Genomic DNA, 23,808 nt, shown 5'->3' with positions numbered 1-23,808 from the left:
AATTTGGTCTTTCCAGGGAAAATTTAATCAGGAGTCGAGAAGCCGCGAGTTCAGAGACGTAGACGACGACAACACGACAAATGATTCGTTCGCCCGACTTAGACGGACTCTTTCTCACTTCATTCTTCTGCCTCTCAAATATCTGTCCTTGCTTTCAAATAATTGTCTGCATTTTTCCTTCTTCGACGTCACAATAGGGGCGTCCTGTCTCTTCATTGTCAACTTACATTCTCTCGCTCTTTTTTCCTACCCCCCGATCGGCGACCGGTTTTTTCTTTGTTACTTTCGGTCATCCGATGCCCAATCAGATTGGTTTTAATTACGTTCGAGACGGGTTACGACGGGCGCATCCGGCCGAATTAATAAATAAACATCAGCGGATCGGTATATTTAAATATTTGACGCTCGGTATCGAATTCGGTGCCGACTACGGAATTGGTAAACTCTTCACCGGTATCGAATACCGGACACCTCGACACTCGGGTCGTTAATATCCCATCCAGCACCTGATACTGGCCTCTGCCAGTCGCCGTGTAGCGGTGAGAACCGCAAGACCTGACTCTGACAAAACTAATTAGCTGAGAAAGGTCCAATTAAGCGAGCTTCCATTGTCTCATTACATGTCGACGTGCATGCCGGGATACAGTTACCTATGCGAAGTGCTCAGCTCGCATTTTCTCAAAATTACTACTAGATTACATCTGCCTGCTGGAGCTAGATTTGCAGCTTTAATCTTTGTGATCATCTGCAGCAACGATCTAAGTTTTTTTCGCCTGTCGGGGTGACTGGGCCACGTGTAGTTCTCGTCTTAGGGGACTCGGATTCCCTGCCGAATTGGTATCTATTGTAAGTGGTTAGCAACGACACACGGTTGGAATTTTATTTATCACTGTAATTACCTTAGTGTCGTCGGAACAGCGTCTCGGTGGCAAATTGAAATAGATTTGGCAAGGAAATGGCGAGCTCCCTCGACACTCGACTTAGACTTTCATACCCTGTGGCGGAAGACGTGAGAACGAAGCGTAAAGACAACGCTGCACAGAAATCATTCTACTCTCCTGACTGAATTGCAATGAATTGGATTAGTGCTGCACACACACTAAGTCGGGAAGCCATCCAAGCACTCAATTCGATATTCCCTCTAAAATGACGTATCATACGCTTTTTTCCAGTGTTACGTGGATACTCGGTCGTGGAAAGAAACACCAGAACAAACACGTGGACGGTACGAAAGCGATTAATACAATGATATTAATTACTGAGTCGCTGATAATTGTACGGACAAACACTGATAAGTAGTCGGTTGCTTAGAAGATAATTTAATGCCAACAGACGGAAATTAAAGTGACAGTTACAGCATTCTATCTTCCGGTAAATAATTACAAAATACGGTTAATGGAGTCGATTGGAAAGATACCAAACACTCTTTAACCAGCTTACTCCACCTAGTTGTATGCAATAATGTGGATATTATGCAAATTAAAGCTGTCGATTTTGGTTTGAATATTTGGAAAATCACCGTATTTCGCCGAAGAATGATACGATTACGGGCAAGAAATGGAAAACATCCATAATTAAGACACACAAGTAAACTAATAATAGGATTTGTTTGCCTCGGCTCCTAATTACGGAAAATCTTCTTATCTTCATCTTACAACCCGTTTCATATTGATACGCGTTACGTAATTTGCCGTTAACGCGGGTCGAAGCCAAATTAATTTCGCTCTTCCGGATTGTTGTTCTTGCATCGGCGAAACAAAATTTATTTTCGCGGTAGAAAATGATAGAAGCTGTTGACAAATGAAGAGTATTGTATCGTGGGCCGCCCGGAGCAGTGGGAAGAGCGAAATACCATCTATAACATCGACCGGCAGATGTATAAGTGATGACGTACGACTATCGACCATTATCTAAGGTTTAGACGCTTTTAGAAATCTTCCTAGCTGACATTTATAGTCGATCTTCGAGTTTTCGAGTGGCCACACTCCACATTTCTCCATTCTTTCATCTTAACTTGTCTTAGAAGGAATAATTTGTAAGTCCCGGAGGAGCCAAACACTGTTATTGTTTTGTTATATTTATGTCTGAAATTCTGTACTGTGCGACATATTTACGATAGGTTTGGAGTTGTCGGTTGGTGTTTGTTGATGGCATTCACCGGACTCTCGGTGTATTTTGTCGGTGACGTGTGTGTGCAGGTTGAAGATAAGACTTATTATGGTCTACACGAAAGGTTTAGAACGGACTCAATAGGAAGAGGCTTAATTTTCCCTCAATACAGAGTGGCTTCCGTCGATAGAATAGTTGGTTAGTGTCGAATGCTGTGAAATCAATTTTGGAAGATCTTTTGTTGCAAGCTCTTGGTCTTTTCGACATTGTAATACTTTTGTCTAAAGGCTTATAACGGCTCGAGACTAATCGTTTCCTCTTCATGCATTTAACATAGAAACCAATTGGAAAATTATCCTATTTTTTCCTCTTTTAATTATAAATACGAAGATTAGAAAGAAGAATACAAACAACAAATAAAAGTGGAATATTTTAATAATGTAAAACAAAAACAACATGTCTATTTTCATAGCATGTAAGCTACTTTTTCATTTACAAGTCTACAAAATAACTTTTGCTTCGAACAATCTTATTGGCCTATTTAAAATTGTATTGTGACGTTATTAATGTAAAAAATTCGTTGTAATTTAGGCGTATAAAAGTTTAGTTTTTAAATTAAAACTTATAATATATATATATAGCCTATTACTATTTTGATGGCCCTGGAAAGAAAGAATTCAACTCCTTCGCCTAGTAGTACGGTTGTACGAAATGGGGATTTACGGATATCTCCCCTATACATCATCGGAGGAGAAATCAAACAAGAAAAAAAATTTTCAATATTCCCGGATTGTTTTCTCGACATCAGTTTTGTAAATAAATTCCCACGAGAATCGTCTTCCATTCTCCGCTCCAATTGAATCGTTATATGTGTTCGGTGGGTCCACTAACAACAGTTTGAAGATGCAGTTTACATTCCTCAGTATAAAGCCGACTAGTTGGAAATACAAACAAGAGGAGGGTGCGAACTATTTATTCCATTATCTCGACATGTTTGCCGGGTAGCGTCAATACTTTCCCCTGGCTTTTCCTGCGGGAATATGACACAAACCCAAAATATGTGTCGGCCATTATGAAGAGAAACCTATTCAGTACTGTAGATAAACAAGCCGAGAAGACGAAGCAAATGTACTGGAATACTATTTGCTACATCCGAGTTTTTTCTGAATAGGACAACAAATTTTCGCGCATTCGACCCCCCTCGCCCATCGTAAGCAAATAAAACACTTTCCCTCTCGGCTACGCGGGATGGATTTAATGAGTTGGGACTTAATTCTATCTGTACTAAACAACTGCGGTCTCTGGGGTGGACGTCTTTCTCTCCCGTCTAATGTTGTTTGTGCACCTCGGCCATACATATTCATACGTTATGCTATACACCTTTGTGTATCGGCGCCGGAATTCGAGCGTACCCGTTGTTGCAAATTGAAATTATAGTCTCGTTTTCTCTGTCAACAAACTGTGCAAAGACGAAAGTCAATTGAAAATATGAAAAATAAGAATTGCAAAACAGATCGAGGCGAACAAAGGAAAATTCCGGGTTCTCTTATATTATTTCCGTGGCAAAATAAAACTGGCAGCAATTTGTATCCTCTTCGTTTTCTCTTATGTAGTCGGCCAAGTTAATTGTTCTTGACATAACATCGACATTTATTACGCAGACACGAAGGCGTCGTGTTACACCACTCTGCAACGGCGGCGGCCATCTTTCCAATATGGTTTCCTGCAAGCCCGCTGTAAACTGCACTTCTTAGCAGCGTGTTTATGGCCGCTTGCAAATGGGCGCATTTAAGTGTCATTGGTGCCAACTATGGCTCCCGATAGACTCCTCCAAACGCATTCCGCTAACAATCTTTAGCTACCGATTACGGATAAATCGATTCCACCAACAGAAATCGACAAAAATATGTCAAGGGTCGAGTAATTGAAAGGTTGGAGGGTGAAGCGTAATAGGTTTACATCAAGCCCGGGGTACGTAAACGCGCATATTTATTGCCGTGGAAACAAACAGGAGGGATTGTCCGGCGCTATTCATTTCTGCAATATTTACTGCCTTATGTTGCAGTCAAAGCCGACTGAGCATCTTTTAATGTAAACCGTGGGGCGCCGGCGATAGTAAGCGGGACGGGTTTATGGAAATTTTATCGTTGCCAGTATACATTTCAGCCAGCAATGTGTTTGAAATAACTCTGCCCGGCCAAGAACTGTTCTTGTTCTAAAGAGAAACTCTCGCTATCTGGACCGATATTCCTACGTCTCGCTTGGAATGGTTTGCAATTTACAAACTCGCTCCTGTAACGAGCTAAAAAGTCCCGATCGCTATTCTTCTTTTGAAAAAAAGTATTTTATGCCTGCCATTTTTACGGAGGAAGCGTTATTTACTAACTCGTCTAAATTGAAGACGGATAAAATTACAGATTAAAAACTTTCTCCTCCGTCTAAACTCGCAGTTTATACGGATGAATATGCTGGAAAGTTCGTACATTGTTTGCTGTTTTCGTGATGCTAGCATTAATAAACTATAATATAGAACCTTAACGCGATCAGTACAATTACTTGCTGACTGCAGTAATTAAGTCGACACGATGTTCTGTGCAGCTATGCGAGAAGTGCGCAATCACTAACAGATCACAAATGCAATTAGCTCGATTATTATGTGTATCAACGAAGATGAATGCGTGACAACAATGAAATTACCCTCTTCTTCGACAAAATTCTACCTGGATCCCGACATCGAACATTTGGTTTCTGTTCGAGAGGATGGAGCAAAGTTAAACACGGCAGCAATCTAATAATTGCCCGATTTAATTAGCAAAAAATACCACGCATACCCGTATTGTATAGCGGGCGGATAAAAGAAGGAGACTAAGTTATTAGTGGGTGTGCTAATAGGGGAGATCTCTATCTCCTGCGTGACGAGAGAGGACATGTGGCCCGCGACTGTCATCTTGGTAACCCAAACCAACCCCCTCCAGGGACACATCGTTTGACAGTTGACTTTATCTGTCATCTGAAGTGACGACGGCTGCAGATCAACCGGACGTTTTGTCTTTTCAGGCTACTACTCTACTCCCAAAGGAACTATATGAACCGCTTTTGGATAATTTTACACCCTTTATTAGTCGCGATGAACTTAATTTCTTTTATATTAATTTAAAATTCTGTTAAGTGTTTTTTTCTTTACATTTTAATAGACCACTTCGATGCTCTGTCGATTAAGGCAACTATCGGAAGACCGGAATTGACTGCATTTAAATTACTATAGTTTATTAGAGGGACAATGTTGAAGAGGACGTCAACAGCACGACAATTAATGATGTATTAAATACACCCCTAAGTATTAAAAGTGTATAATTAGGGAGAAAATCTTACCGAGACCTATCTAATTGGAAGTCTGACCTTCGTTTCACCTTCGGTGTAATTACAAGGTTTAAAGAAACCTTCTGGAATATAGTGAGAACACGTGGCTCAGACGGCTAAAGTACAGATTCTCAGTAGTGGTCGAGGCTATTACTGTCACGTGTCCTAGTCTCATTGATTCTTCAGCCACCCCCTTCTGTGCAGTTGAGCATTACTTGGACGAGATTCGGAGATTGATACGGAATCGTCTGCATTTCTCCGCCGAAGACTGCTAGATAGAGAATTGTCTTTTCGATTGCTTCCGAGACACTGACTTATAGAAGTCGGGAGAGAGTCGTCAAAGCGAATTTATATCTATGGAAGGCGCGAAGTATGAACATCTGCCAAACTTTTTAACTTCTCATCACAGTTAACTTTGCGTAATTTGCATAACTTCTCGAATCGTTTCTGTTTCCGTTTCTGTTCCTTTAAGGTCTTCAGGTTGCTACTCTGCATTCCGTTTATCCGTCCTCTCGCATTCTCCCTTAAACGGAAAACAAAACATCAATAAACAATGTAAACATCGATGGTTGTGTCTGTGGATAACTCGGACATGATTGATTGCTGTTTAAATGTAATAGATGGCAGATTTTTAGTTTTTCCTCTCGATGATTAATTGAAGCAATCGATTCGCCCGGTCTGTATTGGTTTTCTATTGTGTGCCGGAGAACAAGATATTGTTCTCCGTTCCGCAGACTTTTCCAATTACTCGCGAATATTTAACTCGACATTCGTTCCTATCACGCTAGTTACTGATCGCACTGTGCCACTTTAACAGTTCTGCCGGCAAAAGTTGGATCCTACCGTTAATCAAGTTAATCGGGTTAATTTTCTTATTGTAGGCACGAAGAAAACGAAAGGAGAGAGGGGAAGAAACCAACCGGTTTAATAAAAGTGTCGGCTTTTCCGCAATGCAATAATGTAGCGAAAGAAAAACTGATTACCAGAGTGTGCACATGTATATTGGAGCGCAGATCGCTGTAAAACACGCACGGAAAGATGATGACACTGTTATGACCTAGCAGCCGTTCTAATGGAATATGTCCCTATCGGATTTCCGTAGAAAAGAGGGGAGTCGATTCATGTCGACTTATGGAGCTCTCTCCCGACATGTTGATACTTAGTGCAAAGACTCACAGTTCACTCGTTATCAGTGACTGTGTTTCGTTGCTGGGCTCACATAAAAATGTTTTATTACAGCTACTGCTAGGGTGGGTTCAGAAGGGGGGACAAAATAACACAGCTTACATTTCCGTTTCGTCCAACCCTCTTTATCAGCTGTAGCGGGACAGAAGGAGGGATATGCGGTGTAATGGACAGTGGGTCAATAAAATGTTTACGGCAGTCTCCGCGAGAGGACGTCTTGCCGTACAAACACGGGGACCCGTTTGGCCTGAGGGAGATCTTCCCAACATCCCCTCTTCTCTCGGCCGGGCGCCTGTGCTGTTTACTGTATCCCCTTGTCCCCCACAGACAAACAATATTTGCTGAGATTTCATTTGGCTCGTTTCACAGGCTCATACCCTGGGGGATGTGAGGGGAGGTGATTGAACCCGGTACGAGCGGCTCTACCATTGGTGGAAGGCGTCATCTGATGGCGAGTCCCGAGAGAAACGAGTTGTGTAAATGCAGTGAAATTTTTGAAGTTATGTAATTGGAATTTCTGTTGACATTGAAGTAGTGCTTGGGAAATGGAGGACACCTGTTGCTGATGAATCATACAGGCCCATGGAAATTTGCCATCGATCACAACACTTCTGATGCGGATCATCCTATGGATAGCCAAAGAACTCATAAAAATTCTGAGCCAAGATTAAAGAATTCTTGGGCAGGCATGTTTATGGAGATAAAGACTGTTTTGGCCCGGTATTTTCTTATTCAGTCAACGGTGTAGTCGGTTAATCGACAGGTGCAGAATTAAATCATGTGATTGACGTCTCGTGATGTGCAAGCAAGAGCCGAGAAGCCCATCATACCCTGAGGGAAGGAAGTGCTGGCTTCAGATCTTCTGCCTGTCAACATCCCTGACATGACCAGATGGTCAATTGGCAGGAATGTAGGGTGAACCAAAGTTATTGGTGTCCCCACAGCAAGAAGAAAGAAAAGAAAAATGCAGTTCTTTCTCAAACTTCATTTCTTCTAGGTGTACATCATAGGAGATCCAAAGACTCTTTAGTCAACTCAACCGAAGTTAAAAAGTCATCTTCTACAGATCTTTATACGGAATATTGATCTTTTGTCATTCCTTGCGATGGATCCATCTTCTAACAACGTAAAGATTTCACTTAACCTTTATCCTGTCTGTTTCCCGCGTTAAATTAAAGTCCAAAGTTTTATCATCTCTTTTCTTTATAAATATTTAGTGGAAATCATTCATAACTCATCTCTTACAGAGTTCTTTTCAAAGGGGAAATTTTCCAACTTATTTACTGTTGGAGCTATTTATTATTTTAAAATATGCTAAAAATTTAGAACACACCAGATAAAAAGATTATCCTAGAATCTAATCAGTTAATTTACAACAGAATGACAGGAAGAAAGAATAAAACACTCATATCTCGAACTAGACCCCTGTCTAATGACACGATTGTTCAAAGTCCACACTTTTATCTCTTGTTAGCAAATATAATAACGTGTTAAACACTACGTTATCACCATTCAGTCAGAATACCCCTGTACGTTCTTCTATCACAGGGCAGGGCTGTCCAAACTCGTCACAAGAGCCGCACACATATCACCTATCAGAAATACGACAGCCTTATTCTCTATTGAAACTGTATTTTATATAATGGATAAGTATTCCCGAGTATACAATTATAATAATTAAAATATACGGGACCTGCAGTAAAGATCTAGAAGGGGCGCACCGTGGTACTCTTATAAATCAACTGATGTAGACCCGCTAATCTGCTCTATATTACACTATTTAATATATTTGCCTAGCATTAAAAGCTTCTTTATAAACAAATTTATTAACACGTAACCTTCGTTATTCCCAGAAGAAAGGGGAGGAAAAAAATCCTGACACTTTTTACAAAAAGTATGTTAATGAGATTAAAAGTTGATATTAATCTTAGCTTAGTTGCAAGCTTCTTTTCTTTCATTAGCCTGTATTTCTACATACATATAATGAGGTGGCAATTTTCCTTTACACTTATGTACACTATGTTATTGTTCAATGGAAAAGAGGATTAACCTTACTAATCCAGGAGGGATTAACTTTATACTTTGCTACTGATAAGAACATTAGAAAGTGGAGGTTTTTAACAGTAAGTGTGAAAGTCGAGATTTTCTGTCAAAATGCTTTCTCGCTTTTTCCGAATTTTTTTATGTTCTCAAAGCATTCTGTCGAGTAAATTAAATACGGAGTATATTTTTATCCTCGAAGACAAGGCCCCATTTTATTTATCATTACGATTGTATTCAATCGAGCGTCCAGGTTAATCAGTGACCATCTATTGATTTTTTTTATTATCCTGGAACATTTAATGACCACGCCTGTCCTCTACGCCGAGGTATTTGATGACAAAAAACAATAAAATTTAACCTTGCCCGTCTCATTTTCAACAGCTTCGTCCTCTAACTGCCAGCGATTTTTCTCTCCAGTAACTTTCGTTAATACTTTAAATTAATAAAAATGATTTTGTAATCAGATTAAAATAATATTTCTAATGGTAACAAGCTACTTTAATTTACTCAAAATCTTGATTAAAACGCACTTGTAAAAGTGGAAATCATCGTCGGGTTATTCATTGATCTAAACAATAGTGGTGATTTCTTTTATTTTTTTATTTCTCGTAGTTTCGGTAAGATTTATACAAGGAGAAAATTAAAATCGCCGAAATTATGCATTAAAATATCGAGTAAATAAATTTATTGGAGGAAGAGAAGAATTCTTTGCAGCAATAAGACAGAAGAAATCAAAGAAAATAAAAGTTTTAAACTGTTGCAAACGTCAAGCTCAAGATTATTTTCGCAGTCAGATACTTGTAATTTTAAAGGTTTTCTGTCACACGGCTCACGTTTAGAAGAGTGTTTGTCCTGTCATCCTTGTAGCCAACTAAATTTCTAGTTTGAAATGTACGGGTCTATCCAGGAAGATGTGAAGCCATTTCACCCAGATGGTGCGTGTTACTCCGTACCTTCTACAACATCTCACTTCTACATCACTACACATCGCTACTTCCAGTCGTGGTTTGGTCCGGTCGATCTCACAAAGCCTACCTTCTTTTTTCCCTCTCTTCTTTTTCCGTCAAACTTTGACTCGGTTATCGTTGTGGTCACGTACTCGCTGTCCAGGCTTTCTTCACTCTTCTGGCCAGCGTGAAGCTTCACAATACATCATCGAATAGGATTTTTTATTCCCGGGATAAGATTTGTTAGATCTTTTGTGCTGCCCTGTTAAAATGCAAATGGGCTACGGTTTGTGCCGCCATTTTTTAACCTGTAAGACCATTAATTCGAGTTGGATTCGGCCATATCGACCTTTCTAAACGGGAATTAAATTGTGTTACGAGTCGACGGAGTGGTGTTTTGTTTCCACAGATAGCTATAATTTTCCACGATCGCTCGGGACGGATTTGTGAAGTGACCCATTTTCTCAACACTCCAAATCTATAAGCAATTTTACTCTCTTTATACATTTAGCAATCGCTGTTATCTCGGAAACCGCAATCAGCAATCGATACCAGTCGATGAAAAAGATGTCATACGTCTTTTATTATAATACACGTAAGTTTAAAGGTGTTATTTTAGTTGTTTTTTGCCGGTGACTTTGTCGGATTTCTGTTTGTTTTCTTAATTTCGTGCATGGCGAACATTGATCAATTTGAAGTCGTCGAAAGCGTCAATTGTTGCAACTATCGATTGCTGTGAAATCGAAAAAGGGGCGAGCATCGACAGGCCGAAAGTAATAACGGCATTTAATTTTTAGCACGGTAGCCAATCGATCTTTTATACTTTTTCCAACCCAATCGATTCGAGAAGGAAGAAAAATAATTATAAGTAGAGTTTCGGATCCAACTGCCTTTTATTACAGACAGAGTGAGGTACAGAAAGGTAGACAGAGCATGACAACTTACTCATTTATAATTCCAAATTCGTTTTTTTCTTCTTTTCTGCCCTATTTCTAAACCAGTTTTATGGGTCCACCCCGGAGAAATTTAAGTAATGTATTTTTAATCATTAATGTATTGTGATAATGCTTTTTTTTACAATCTCGTCAATCATTCCCGGCTCATATCTCTTGTTGCCACTTCACTATTTACAACTTCGTACCTGTTGACGCAATATCTGGCATTCCTATCTATAACGTTCAACCCTCCCGTTTTTATCGGGTCAATCCCCTTTGCAGACCAGTTATAGTGTTTATAGGTGCCCGAGGAGCCGTTACGCACCGCCGGTTACACTCTTTCCAAACAGTAGCACCAACGGAATATATACCACCAAATACTCATATAGCTGTCATCTGGAAATGATGTAGACCTTGACAATTTTTTATATTAAACCTGTAAAAAATTACTTTCTTGGATTTATCTTCCACAACGTTATAACTGGGAGATCCGGGGGTGAAAAATTAGCTCTTCGAATTTACCATCTGCTAGCAATGTGCAAAGAGCGGAAGCTGTTAGCACAATATTTAGTTATTTTTTTCTTTCTTGGTTTTCTTAAATATTCTCAGGATAAACATGCCTATAAATAGTATAGCCGAGTAGGCAGATGGCTAAAGAATGAGGAAGGTCAGTGGGTCGGTGACCCTCGGTGCATCCCTTTTAGGAATCGAATGCAATCCGTTGTAATGACTTTCTCTATTATGTCATGAAATAGAGGGTAAAAATCTCTTGTATTCTGTCAGTTGAATAAAATGTAGGCAAGGAGAGGGAACTGTTTAGTATTCATGAAGCTTTTACTGCCATGTTGTTCGCTGGTACAGAAACCACTGCCGATCTAATGACCCTCTCTCTCTTCTTGGACGAAATATTTCTCCGCTCTGAATTGTGGAATTAATGTTGTTAATTCTACCGAGCTGAAACTTGGTAGGAATGCTGTAATTCTCGGTCCAGGAGAAATAATGTTGTTGAAATCAAGTGATGGTAATTATGCACTCGTGGGGACAATACGCTTGAAATTATGTTGACTGGGAAGGTAATACGGGACAAGAAGCTCGGTAATTATGGAACTGTAAAAACTGCACCATGCCCGAGATAGATAATGGCGTGTGTGCGCAAGAAGCGGAGTGGAACAAGCCAATATTTGTTGAAAACCGTTATACACACATAGAAGAGACTTATATCAGGCGCCAGAAAAAAAGGGCAAGAGGTACAGTTAATATTGGAATTCTTCCGGATTCTTAATAAGCCAGAAGTCGTAGCCTTTACAGACGTGCAAAAGTGGCTCCATTAAAAACACGTGCGTTTAAAGAAGAACTTTAAACCTAAGAATAAATTATACGCTCTTCTAATTAATTCTACCGACGTGATAAATTCAGCAGATTAAAAGAAAATTGGAATTTGATGATGCAATATTTAAATGAAACGTTTCTAAGCCAATATTTGACGTTTTTATCGCCGCTAAAAATATCCGCTTGTACAATACAATAAGTTAGGTGTCAGATAGTATTTTTTACAACTATTTATCTTATCTGCTTTAACAGCCGGCATTGTATTTTATATAAAGAGATAGACTTATCGAAGCAAATATACAGAAAAATGTAACCGATACTACGGTTTTTTCGTGCCGTAAAAATGAATTTTTTTGAAATTTTAAAAGAAAGTGTCTTATTCTTTTTTATTGGAACAAGTAGAGAGCTGGCGCAGATAATGGGCAGGGCGATGGGTCCGAAACTCATTAAATGGCTGAAAGTGGAAGGTGAGGTTATAGAATTGATCTCATCAGAAAACTGTGGCCCGTCTACGTTAACAACTCCACCCCTAGCAGAAATGGCGCGGAACTGGCTGCCGCTTCTGAAGTGGGCTCTCGTAATGTCTGCCCCTTTTTCTACACGGTCTAGGGTCACGGGTGACGGAGTTTCTCGGCTGCTAGAAGCCAGATTACTCCGTGGAATTGGCCGATGGAAAAAGCAAATGGAAGATTGCCATTACTCGATGCACCAACTTTGCAAAGATCTCCAAAAGGTAGAGACGGCTTTTAAGTAAGTATGAGGAACACATTTGGAGGCGAATATTTCGCATTTCGGCCGTATTTCAATATAATGGAGCGTTTCGTCAGAGAAATGACCCCGATTTGATCGGATGGAAGGATGTAATTGCAGTGGAAAAAGGATCTTTTACTTATTTTCTAACTTTACAAAACGGGCAAGGGTTTAACGAACAATCTATTCGACTTCTTTTGTCGAACTAGTCAAGAGGGATTTTCTGGATTTGCCAAAAGCAGAATGTTGAGTAAAGAGAGTTAATTTGTTCCCTCGACACACACTAATAGTCGGAAGTAATAAAACAAGGAATTTCACCGGGGATTTACTTAGCTTTTCTCTAAAGAACAATCCAATGTTGCCAGCTTCGTTTTAAGTAGTTCTTTTCATTTAGCTCGAATATGTCTCGGAAATATTTTTAAATAAACTTGTTCATTTTCCTATTTTAAACTCGCGGAAATGCGAATATTCCATCTAATTTATCATATATGTACTTTTTCCTCCTCCTTTCCGACTTTGAATCTTATTAACCGGTCTGGTCTGTAAATAGAAAGGCAGATATACAAATATGTTCTATCAAAAACATTTTATTGATAAAAGTGGAAGTGGGATTATATTTAAAGAAACCTTTTAAACAGATTAAGCGTGTTTATCTCTCTGGTGGCTTCTGCAATCTTGGAGCTAATGCATTTGCCGAAAAGTGAAACAATCGAATTTAAAAATTGAACGAAATTTTCAAAATTTAAATGCGCTCTTTCTACCGATGGATTTGTCAAAACATTCTTCAGATTATTACCATTTATGTTAATCCTATTGAATAAAAGGATATGGAAATGTGTGGTAAATTATAAATGGCCGATGTTTTAGGAAAACCAGTAGGAGAACGGCAGGAAATTTGGTTTGGGCCCCGAACTAATCTTTTATACGAAAATATTTCCCCCAAAAGTGGTCTGCACCCCACTGTTAAAACTGATGGGAAAAATGAGAACAGAGTAATTTCTGCCTTTCATTTAGTGATAGTTAAGTCTATTAGTGGGAATTTGCTCGATAAACAACTGCGAGTAGTCGTCGTCACGACTTGTCGGACCGGCGTGCCAGTCACTGTTATTGATCCGAGCCGTTGTTAATTAAACATCATGAAACGAACACGCTATCCTGCAAACCTTCTAAAAATAATCCCTCCTTACATAAATACGCGTCCCCGATTTCTACGTTTGTAGTGACAGAAATCAGCTTTGCTATGGATTACACCGAAGTTGCACAAGTGCAGCTCCGAGTAATTGTATTTCGATAATCTTTCAATCTCCTACTGTTTTTAACGGACTGTTTGATTGCGATTTGTCTCCCATGTTGACGGGCAACCCCCTGGGATGCAAACAGTTCGATTCATCCCATCAGATTTAGATCTCATACTGTGGGTAGAAGATGCTCCACTATCTTCCGTTCCCGCAGAGCTCGGCACAAATTTAACTGAGAGGGATATACTTTCGAGTATCACTTCCACGTTAGTAGCTGTTCTAAAGGACAATGATTAATGTTTCTACATTGGGAGGATTGCTACAGGTTTGGAGAGGCCTTACATCCACTTTGTTAGCCTCGAAAAATATTCCAATTGGCATTTCTTAAGGTTCTATAAATTAGCTATAAAGAAAACTCGGAATTATCATCGTCCTTGTAAAGGTTGCTCGTGTGTTTGGTGTTTTATAAATGAATATAGGCTATTAATTAAAGATTTCGCCAACTAAAAATATATAAAATTAGTTAATTAGCATATTGCCTAACGTAAAAATAGCGCAGGGGAGAATTTATTTTTCTAATAAGAAAGCGTTAATTACTTTGTTAATTTGATTACCCTTCTTAGATAATAATTACAAACTTGGGTTGATAACGATGGTGCGTGAAGAATTGATTTGAATATATTTTTAAGCGTGTTATGCCTATAAAGTTTATTGAAAAATTGCGGATAGTTGAATTTATTAATAAAAGTGGCAGTACAAATTCGATCAAAATTCGTAACAAGAGAGAAGAGGAGGGAGCAGTGATGAAAGGACACGTTATTAGTGAGGAGAATGCCAAAGAAGTCGCTCACTCTCCATCTTAAGGAGTTACTATTCCGCCACTGTTTCTGCTAACAGATAATTAAATAGACATATTTTAGCAGATGTAGCTGATTTCAAAACCAAACCTTTCACCGTCCATTTGACCGGACCAAGATCAAACCATTCCATTTCCTTTCCATTCCAGCATTTACGTTTACCATCCGAGCTACACCTGTTACAAAAATCTGCTCTGAATGCGGCGGGATTCTGACAAATACGTGAGCACCATGCCAAGTGTTGTTGGCCTGGCTTTCCGATTAGCCTGATCTGTGGTTAGGCTACAAATAGAAATCACAGGAGCCGATCCGTTTGATGCCACCGACTCGCCATCAACTTATTACAGGCTCGTAACACTTACGATTCCTTCTTTAAACCGAATTCGTCCCTCATTTCGCTGCATAAACACGTAGCGAGTTAATCTACATTAATTTTATTACGTTTAAGTGAAAATCAATTGCGGATTAAGGCGTTTTTTGCAGCCAGACCTTAAGGAGTTCGTACGGGTTTTCAGTTGGAAGGGCTCTATTAGAAACGGGCATCTCTCGAGGCCGTTTGTAATTTTTATCCAACTTTTAAACAAGAGAGAATTTCGACTAGATCTAACGGAACGATAATTTGTTACCGTAAATTCAAAGATGGCGGTTGGAAGTAGATAAATGTTGGTCCTCTCTCGATGTACACGTCTCCGAGGTAAGAACGAAAGAAAGAGGTGTGGTGCGAGACCGAGCTTACAAAGCTGAAATAACTGCGCAGGTAAGGAGAGGATGCCGCTCGAGAGAGGTCGCCACTGCAGCAACCCAGACAGGTCGATTGCTTGAGCAGGCTTAGCGGCAGTTGGCTGTAGGACACAGCATGGAAAGCCTGACTTGGTTCTTCGCTGTCGGGGTACTCTACTGTAATCCATAGGATAGATAGTGCGAGCAACAGTGTTGGCCTCTTCTGCCAATTGAAGGTATGACTCTCACTTTTATCTACTCACTTTCTGCAATTAAGTCCGTCGGCCGGTAGGGCCATTTGCAAACTAAAATACTTGCACGGCCACGTCGTATTTCTTTCGCCTCTCTAGACTTAATCTTAGCGAAATTGAACAGCCCAATATAAATTTGAATGAATCCGAGCGCGTTGACATTCGTAAACCCCAAAAGCGAGTTTTTCACAATTAAAGTTAATTTTATCAGCGGGTAGGTGTAAGTTATTTGTGCAGCACTTTTCTCGCTGTCAGATAATTTCATTAATTGTCAACGATAAGCGCGTGGTGTTGATCTCGCTTAACAAAAGATCGATATTATCGGCTTAGTTAGGCATTGTCTAGCCCGGTTTGTTATCATTTCTACATTTGTTATCTGTTCGACATCCATATAACTGATAGTTCGGCCATGTTGGTTACGGAATGTAATTTTTATCGTTTTATCGCCAGCTGTCAGTAATGGTAATGTTTCTTATTGAATATCGTCTCTCCCGTTTCCTTTTTTTTATTTTTCTACACGGGTTGTTACGCGGAAACATGTTTCCTTCCAGCGGCCCACACCGCTTGGCAGTGTATACAAAGTTAGAAGAAAACAATCTGGCCCAACCGCAGTGTTTACACATCTCCTGGGTGTGAGAATAACGCCTTTCTCTGTTCGACTGGATCGTATTGCACATGTACAGTACACCAGGTCGGTTACAGACTGGAAGCAGACTAATTGAAAGTTGCACAGGTGAACTCGTTTCTTAATGAATAGCACTTGAGCCGAGGAAAGGAATTCCAGCGGGGAGCCTTCTAACAGACAGGTAAACATTATATGGTGCAAAGGACCCGTTTAATTATATTTTACTCGGAATCGAATCGTTGAAGGAGGTGATGCAGGTGCATTCATTGTTGGTGCCGTTGTGTTCTCTTCTGTTGGAAATTTTTGGATCGAAAGTTGCGGACATTGTAAACAAGATAGTCTTATCAATCGTTCGGATACACAAAATCGATGCAAGTTTGGATAATTGAGAATCAATACGCTGTTTCAATCACCTTTCTTGCTTTTACAATAGTTGGCCCGGCGGAAAATGCTTTTTTGAAAATTGAGTTAGCTTATATGATTTTTCCATTTCTTTCTATTAAAATTAAATTAAATTTATCGATTATTTAGGAACCTTAACTGACTATCTCGTCATTTTTCGGGCCTCGGGTAGTTTCCTAGACAAGATTTAATATATTTTAAGAGCTTTTTTCCGCCTAAACTTCCAGTAATCTATAGCGAATTCGAACAGTCGCTGCTTAAATCGTCCCTCTGTCGGTTTACGTAATTTGAAATTAGGAGAGAAATTTAGTCAAAACTGTTAATAACGGAGTAGAAGTGTTTAAACGGGTGCAAATTTAGGAGGTGGAATCTGTCTAATCGGTGCACATAACGGTGCGGTCATTAGAAAACAATTACCTGACTTGCACGAGCGGTAAATTTCGTCCAGTAGACAATGTGACAGCGCAAGTAATTGAAGTCATGTGGACAACATATGCCACCGTCCACTGACGTCACAGAGGTTGAGAAGCCGCATAAATCAGCGGAGCCACGTGTCTCGTGCGGGGGCGTCTTCTCCATTCTTTGTTTCGTCTCGCTCCTTCGGCTGGGTGGAGCTCCTTAATCATCGTAATCCTCATGTTGTAACACGTGACTCGTCTCTTCTTCAATTATATACCCGCGTACTCGTGTGTTTTGCCGGGACTTTTTTACTCTTACGGCGACTAAGCCGTAAATAGAAGGATGAAAATCGCGGGATCAGGAAATGACTGAAGGACGAAACGTCTTTTTCAATTTCCGGATCGAAAGAAGACGTCAAAATCTATGGCCGCACGGTGAAATATGTCGAGCTTGTTACGGTAGGTCGTACGGTTCACTTAAAAAAGTTGTTCGCTACATTGTTCTCGAGTGGACAATGGCAAAAAAAAGGTCGCTCGGTAACCATAGTAACGTCACTGACATCTGACCCCGACCTCCTTGTCCGTCTGCCTGGAGTTCCTCACTAGACCCTCACATTCCACTTCCAAATACCGAAAGCTAGTTGTTTTTAACTACGAGTGAGTCATTTGTTATAAAACATAAGAAGCGGATAAAAGAAAAATCAAAAGTAGTAAAGAATCAATGACATATTACAAGCATTTTTCTTTCCGGGTATCTCTACATTGTTTCAGTCGATAATATGGAATGACGTTTTTGCATATATATATATATATATTTTATTTTCTTTTTCTTTTTCCCCGCTCGATAGATATTCGGTAAACGTTTATTTCTCTCCCTTATGGTCGATCGGAGGAAATACAATCTCCATCCAGGTTTAACAGAACAGTGCATAATTGTCTGCATTGATAAAATAATAGGCAGCTGATAGTCTTGCTCAGCCCAAAAATACAAATATTTGCTTAAACCGATACCTTTAATTTTTGCGGTGGCAGAAAGGAAAGGAAATTGCTGGTGTAAATGCAATTGAGAGCGAGAAAATTTTCTGCACGGAATGACTTTTTTACATGGAAAATAGATCATTTAAGCAAATAATGTAGGTATTGAGACGTTGCTGCGAGTGTATCCTTCAGACTTATGTAAATGCCAAAGAGATTAGAGAGAGAATAACAAAGGAGAAAGTAATTTATGCTGGAAATAGACTTGCTGATCTACTTGTACCGATTCCGAAAAGCGTTAAAGATTTTAAGAATCCCAAATTCAGATTTTATGTGCCATAAAATAAATCAACTTGTCAGAAGCTCGTTAGCGATTGTTGTTGGAGGAAAGAAGAAAGAAAGAAAAAACCCACCGGATTTTTTTTATGCTGATGGTTTTTCCAATTTTCTCCGTTATTTGGAACATGATCTACAAACGAATGGTCACTTAATAGAAGTCAACAATAGATGAGAAACACAATCCATTTGATTCTCATTCTCTAGAGATTAAATTCCTGACGTTGATCTCGCTTTGTCGATCGGTCACAGAGGTAATGGAGATCCTTGTTAATCCGTGGATGCCGAGTCCTTTTAGTCAGCATCACGTCTTCTTTTAATGAACAACCCTATCGCCTTTCCTCCTCACAGCCCGAGGTGTGGGCGTTGGACCAGGTCGGGTGTGCTTTTTAGCTCCAGTTGTAAATCTGTTAACAATTTCCTGATTTTGGCCATCAAATGCTACCGCAGACGTGATCTACATTAACGATTTCCATCATAAAATGCCGTCCACGAAGACAAGTTTGGAAAACATGGGAATTGGTGATTTTCCAAGCTAACTAGAAACCCCCGTATCCGTTCCTACTTTAGCTCCCCTTTTTTTCTTTTTTATCATCGAATACAAAAGACTCGATTAGGACACTCGATGGGATTTAGGTAAATATCTCCCGGTCTTTGTTACTTCAGCCTGCACCTTTATACGGGGGTAACGACACCGAGATACACGCCGGTGTATGTTTATTAATACAAGGTTGATGACATTTTAGATATTCATGAGACCTCCCGTAGATGAATAATCCCACGAATATCGGCAGTTTCTGCTTGCTGTGTAATGGAAAAGGGGTTTATGTTGTCGCGTTATAAGTGGTAGTGATATTTTATTACATAACTAACTTTGACTAGCCTAACACATCAACTCTTATAGTCCTTAATAAAGCATGCTCATGCTTATTGCCAGTCACGGTACATTACGGATAAGGTGCATTTTAGCGTTTTAACACTAAAATTTTACCACACCGGATATTTTCCTACCCAATTTGATGGCGTGTTAACGTGTTTTTCTTCCTTTTCCTTCCTTTTTTGGCAAATAGCCTACAGCCCGTGTTGATCTTCACTACGTCAGATGATTTTTGAAAACCAAATGAAACTTTCATCTCCCCAGGGAAGCTTACGAATGTTTTTCATTACATAATCTCCTCCAAAATTGATTTATAAGAATCTTTTATCGAAGGAGTGCACTTGTGTAATTGGATGTTTTGCACAGATTTTTATTACTTAACTCGTAACGGAGATCCTGTTTATTTTTTCATCCAACAGATAAAGATAATATTAAAAAATCATGCTCGGATCTCCGTGCTTTGCGAGCTTCTTTCATCACCGTTATATCTTGTAGGCGTTGGTCCCCGGTGATAAATTGAAGCATGTACAGATGGAAGAACAGCAATTAGAGTGTCAATGCTATCTTTTTATACTCATTTAATGCAAAATTTATTACCGAATGTTTAGCCCGTGGGGAAGAATCGGACGACATCTAACTTAAAACATTGTCCTTCAGCTTAAAGAAATTATTGGTCATTTTTTTTTGCTCCGCTTCTTTTCTCCGCTCACGACTCCAACCCAGTTCGTTATCTTTTTCCAGCGAGATTAATCTCTCCAAGCGGAAAATATCTGCTTAATTAATTATTGATTTAATTACTTACAACCGCTGTTTGTAATTAACCCTGTGTAAATTAGCCCGCGTCACGTTTTTAATACTTCATAGACGGTGCTTATCGCCTCCATTCTATGTTCACTCCTCTATGTTATTCCTGCCGAGATTTTAGGATCCTGGTGGTCTATAAACATATTAGTAACTACGTTCGAAGGTTCTGACCCTTTCTTACGACTGTCCGCAAGGTTATAATTTAAAAATACTTAAGAATGTTGCCTTTCATAAGTTACCTCGCTCTGTTAGATAAAGTTGGGTAGGGCACGAACATCACTAAGCTTATGGAAAATCTAATAAGCAGCGATCACGACGTGTGATTGTACAATGTTAAAGGAGGCTGGTTTTTTTAGATCCATTTAACCAACGATAACATTACCATCAAATTAGTATTGGTGCAAACTTTGCTTGGATAAAGAGGCTTCATTTTCAATAATTTCACGCCAAAACTCGTTAAAATAATCGAACTTTTTAGCAATAATTATCAATTGTAACCCACTTGAAGCTTTAAATAAACTTTTGGTTGGAGGAAAGATTTTTGGAAATTTGTAAGCGCTGTATTATTTACATAATTTTGTAGAAATGCTCGGGATATAAAAGGATGACAAGGAAAGAAAAGAATGTAAAGTGCACGTTTTTCAGTGATTAAGTGCGTGCTAGAAGAACCCTTACTCGTATGGCAAAACCTTTGACGCGATGGAGAAGATAAGATGCAAGATTCTTCCCTTTATCTCGCTTATAATGATAGTAAATTTTTGGAAATTTGCAAGAAGAAAACAACGTTACGTAGCAAGGTAAACTTCCTGTACTTTCTGGAATATTTGCAAAAATATTTGAAGTTATTTAATGGTAGGTTGGCCGCCGGAGCAACGGATTTTTGTATGCGCGGCGATTACTGCATTTTTATGAAAGCTGTGCCGGTGCTTCATCGGTTCCTCCAATGTATAACCGAAATCACGTGGCATGAAAATTTCATTTTTTCTCGGCCATTCACACCGTGGTAGCTTCTTTTTATTTACAAACCACTCTGCTCTAGTGATTGTTGTACGTCACACGGATGACGGTCAAACTCAGAAAATAAGCAGATACGTGCATGCTTCGTGCATATCAATTGTTCGAGCGTGCCACCGTCGAGAAGGTTTCTCTCCACACGGAGTAGTAATTTTGTGCGTGTCCACGTTTGTCCGTGAATCACGCTCTTCTGGCAAGACGGCTCTGAGCAAAGTGGTAATTGCATGGAGACCGTTTGTTGTGATTTTAAGATGAATGCGTAGGGCATAATCATCGATGTCCTACACATTTTTTGTCATCTATAACTTAATACCGATCTGATAAGAAGAAAAGATAGCCTTTTTTCTACCATCGACCGCGGGCTATATCGATAATTATCAGAAAGTTCTGGCGGCTAGACTCTATTTTATTATCAGATAATAAAATTTAAGTTGGGTTTTTGCATCAGAATCAAATTCAATAATGCGGATTGGTCGGGCTTACTTCTTGTAAAATCAATGTCACACTTCCATACAAATAAAATGATGGATAGCATCTATAAACCAAAGTAGGATATGTGTTCTGCATGCAATACTTCACTGCTTCTGCACTACTAATCAGTACGTTTTGCGTGCAGACACTAACCGTGTTTATATTTTATGAGACCAATGACTGATAAGCCCGAAAGCATTTTAGAATTTTAGAGTGAATGGTTACTCGATAGATAGATAGATGGAAATCATTTTTATTGATCGGGATACGGAATTTGTGTCCGCTCAGTCCAACTGTGTAGTGAGCAGGACGTAATTAATGTCCGGATGTAGAACAGAAGGTCGTAGTCACAATCCGCCGCTATACTTCGTCATATCAATCACATGTTGATTTATTGGGTAACCTTAGAAGTAAAACATCATCAAAACCTCGCACTGTTACGTATAAGAGGCCCAACGTCTTGCAAAATCGAGAAAAACAGGTTCTAGTTTTACGGGCTTTGCTAACGAGAAGAGTTTTTTCGCCCTTGTCTCCTTATTTTCTCACAGCTGGGAAAATAAATCAAACTAGCGATTAGGTTCGGCATGCAGGGGAAGAATTGCACTTCTCGTTAGGCCCTTACCCTTTCTAATTTAATCAAGACATGTAGAGAATGCAAAAAGAAAATAAAAATGGCCAGTTTTTATCGTCTTTCATTCTTATAGCATGATTGACAGTTGCAGGATGACCGCAGTAAGTATTTAACAAAGAATTGCAGCCGTCGGTTATCTGGTTAGAAGAGAAATTAGTTTTTTTCCTTTAACAACTCCTTAAATCGTCAGATCCTGGTGGAAGGATAATGAATGGCGACGGGCTGTTGACAAGAGTACACAATTGGCGGTGTGAGGGGCGAAGTTAGGTAAACAGACCACTAACAATGTATGTCTGATGGGTCGATTGATCCAGAAAAAGGTCTTTAAATTGATGAAATTGTTCGCGCTTGCTATAACGGTGTAGTCGAGCAATCTGTGATAATTTCATTAACGTTCTTGTAGATGTTTGTCTTTAGTTATCCCTCTTTTGATCAAGCCGGCTCCCATCTCCGACAATTAGATGTGAACCGACTAGCTGCAGCCATTTTTGAGAACTTGTGTTATCTTTAACAGTTTGCACTCTTCTGTCATTGTTTATACTGCCCGCAAGATTATCGATCGCGGATATCTATCGATACTCTAGGAATCTCACCTCATCCTTTCGCAAGATGAGATTTTCTTAATATTTTCTATACTTTGCAAGTGTAATAACTTGTCATCGATCGAGTAGTTTTGCGCAATTGGCCTAATGAAAGAGGAGAAAAGCATGAATGCTTCGACGATCACCATTGGCTTATTATTATCCGGGAAGCATAAATCATGCAGATGGACCCCGAAACTGAATTAGTTGATTAATATCACCGGCTAATAGAAGAAGAAACCAATTGAAATTGCAATTTTATTACTATAAAAATAGGAAATATTTTAAAGTGTAGCATCGAGAAAGAACCAGCGGAGATAACAATAGCGAAGCAGTGTATTTATTTCAATCGATAGAATCCGACACGTCCTCGGTTGAGGTTGTTCCTGAATGTTTGTTGATTTTCTGGACCCATGTCAGTCAGACCCACCTTCCGGGTTGATCGATAGGACCAGTCTAAACACAACCGGTACATGTGTCGGCGAAACGTCTGTTTTTCCTCGCACACATAAACACGACTTCAATTACCTGTTTCCTGGCCGACTGTGGGCCAAAGTAACACTCCAAAAGTAAGAGTTTATTGCTTTATTGCTTCTGCTCGATGGAGTCTTAAAAGTAAAGCAATATTAGGATCCGATTTAATTTTTTCTCTCCCTCTTGTGTCGGCCGTGGTATGCATTCGGGCGTTAAATCCGGGTTAAGTTTGTTAAAATGAAACTTTCTGATTACATCACTTATTTTTTTTCCTTCAAACTTTTTACCTTATATTTTTTATTATTTTTTTCGATTTATAAGCGTATTTCGCATTCTCCAGGGAGAATTTAAGTGGCCTTTGCAGTTGCAAATGTAAAATGCGAATCGTAATGGCCGCGCCAATTAGGTTTTGCCGAATTAATAGCATCGAAAGGGAACAACTGCTGTCTGCCGACTAAAATAGCCCGGATAGAAGCGAGTTAACCAAATACCATTA

The 23,808-nt window shown here is 39.4% G+C and overlaps 1 protein-coding gene across 4 annotated transcripts in view; it reads left to right on the top strand.

The window, feature by feature from the left end:
- LOC136990204 (discoidin domain-containing receptor 2-like) overlaps positions 1-23,808 on the top strand; it is a 126,238-nt gene that overhangs the window by 56,908 nt on the left and 45,522 nt on the right. The window contains exon 1 of one of the 4 annotated variants that reach the window (XM_067288580.1): positions 15,568-15,709. The exons of 2 other annotated variants lie outside the window; for them this stretch is intronic. The gene's annotated coding sequence lies outside the window, so the exon portion shown is untranslated. Of the gene's footprint in view, positions 1-15,567; positions 15,710-17,586; positions 17,609-23,808 lie in introns of those variants that run through there. One more of the 4 variants, XM_067288581.1, reaches the window with a different exon arrangement.

Source organism: Centruroides vittatus, unplaced genomic scaffold (genome assembly GCF_030686945.1).
Source record: "Centruroides vittatus isolate TY-2023 unplaced genomic scaffold, ASM3068694v2 scaffold_861, whole genome shotgun sequence".
NCBI classification, from domain to species: domain Eukaryota; kingdom Metazoa; phylum Arthropoda; class Arachnida; order Scorpiones; family Buthidae; genus Centruroides; species Centruroides vittatus.
This window is presented reverse-complemented; position numbering and strand designations above follow the sequence as displayed.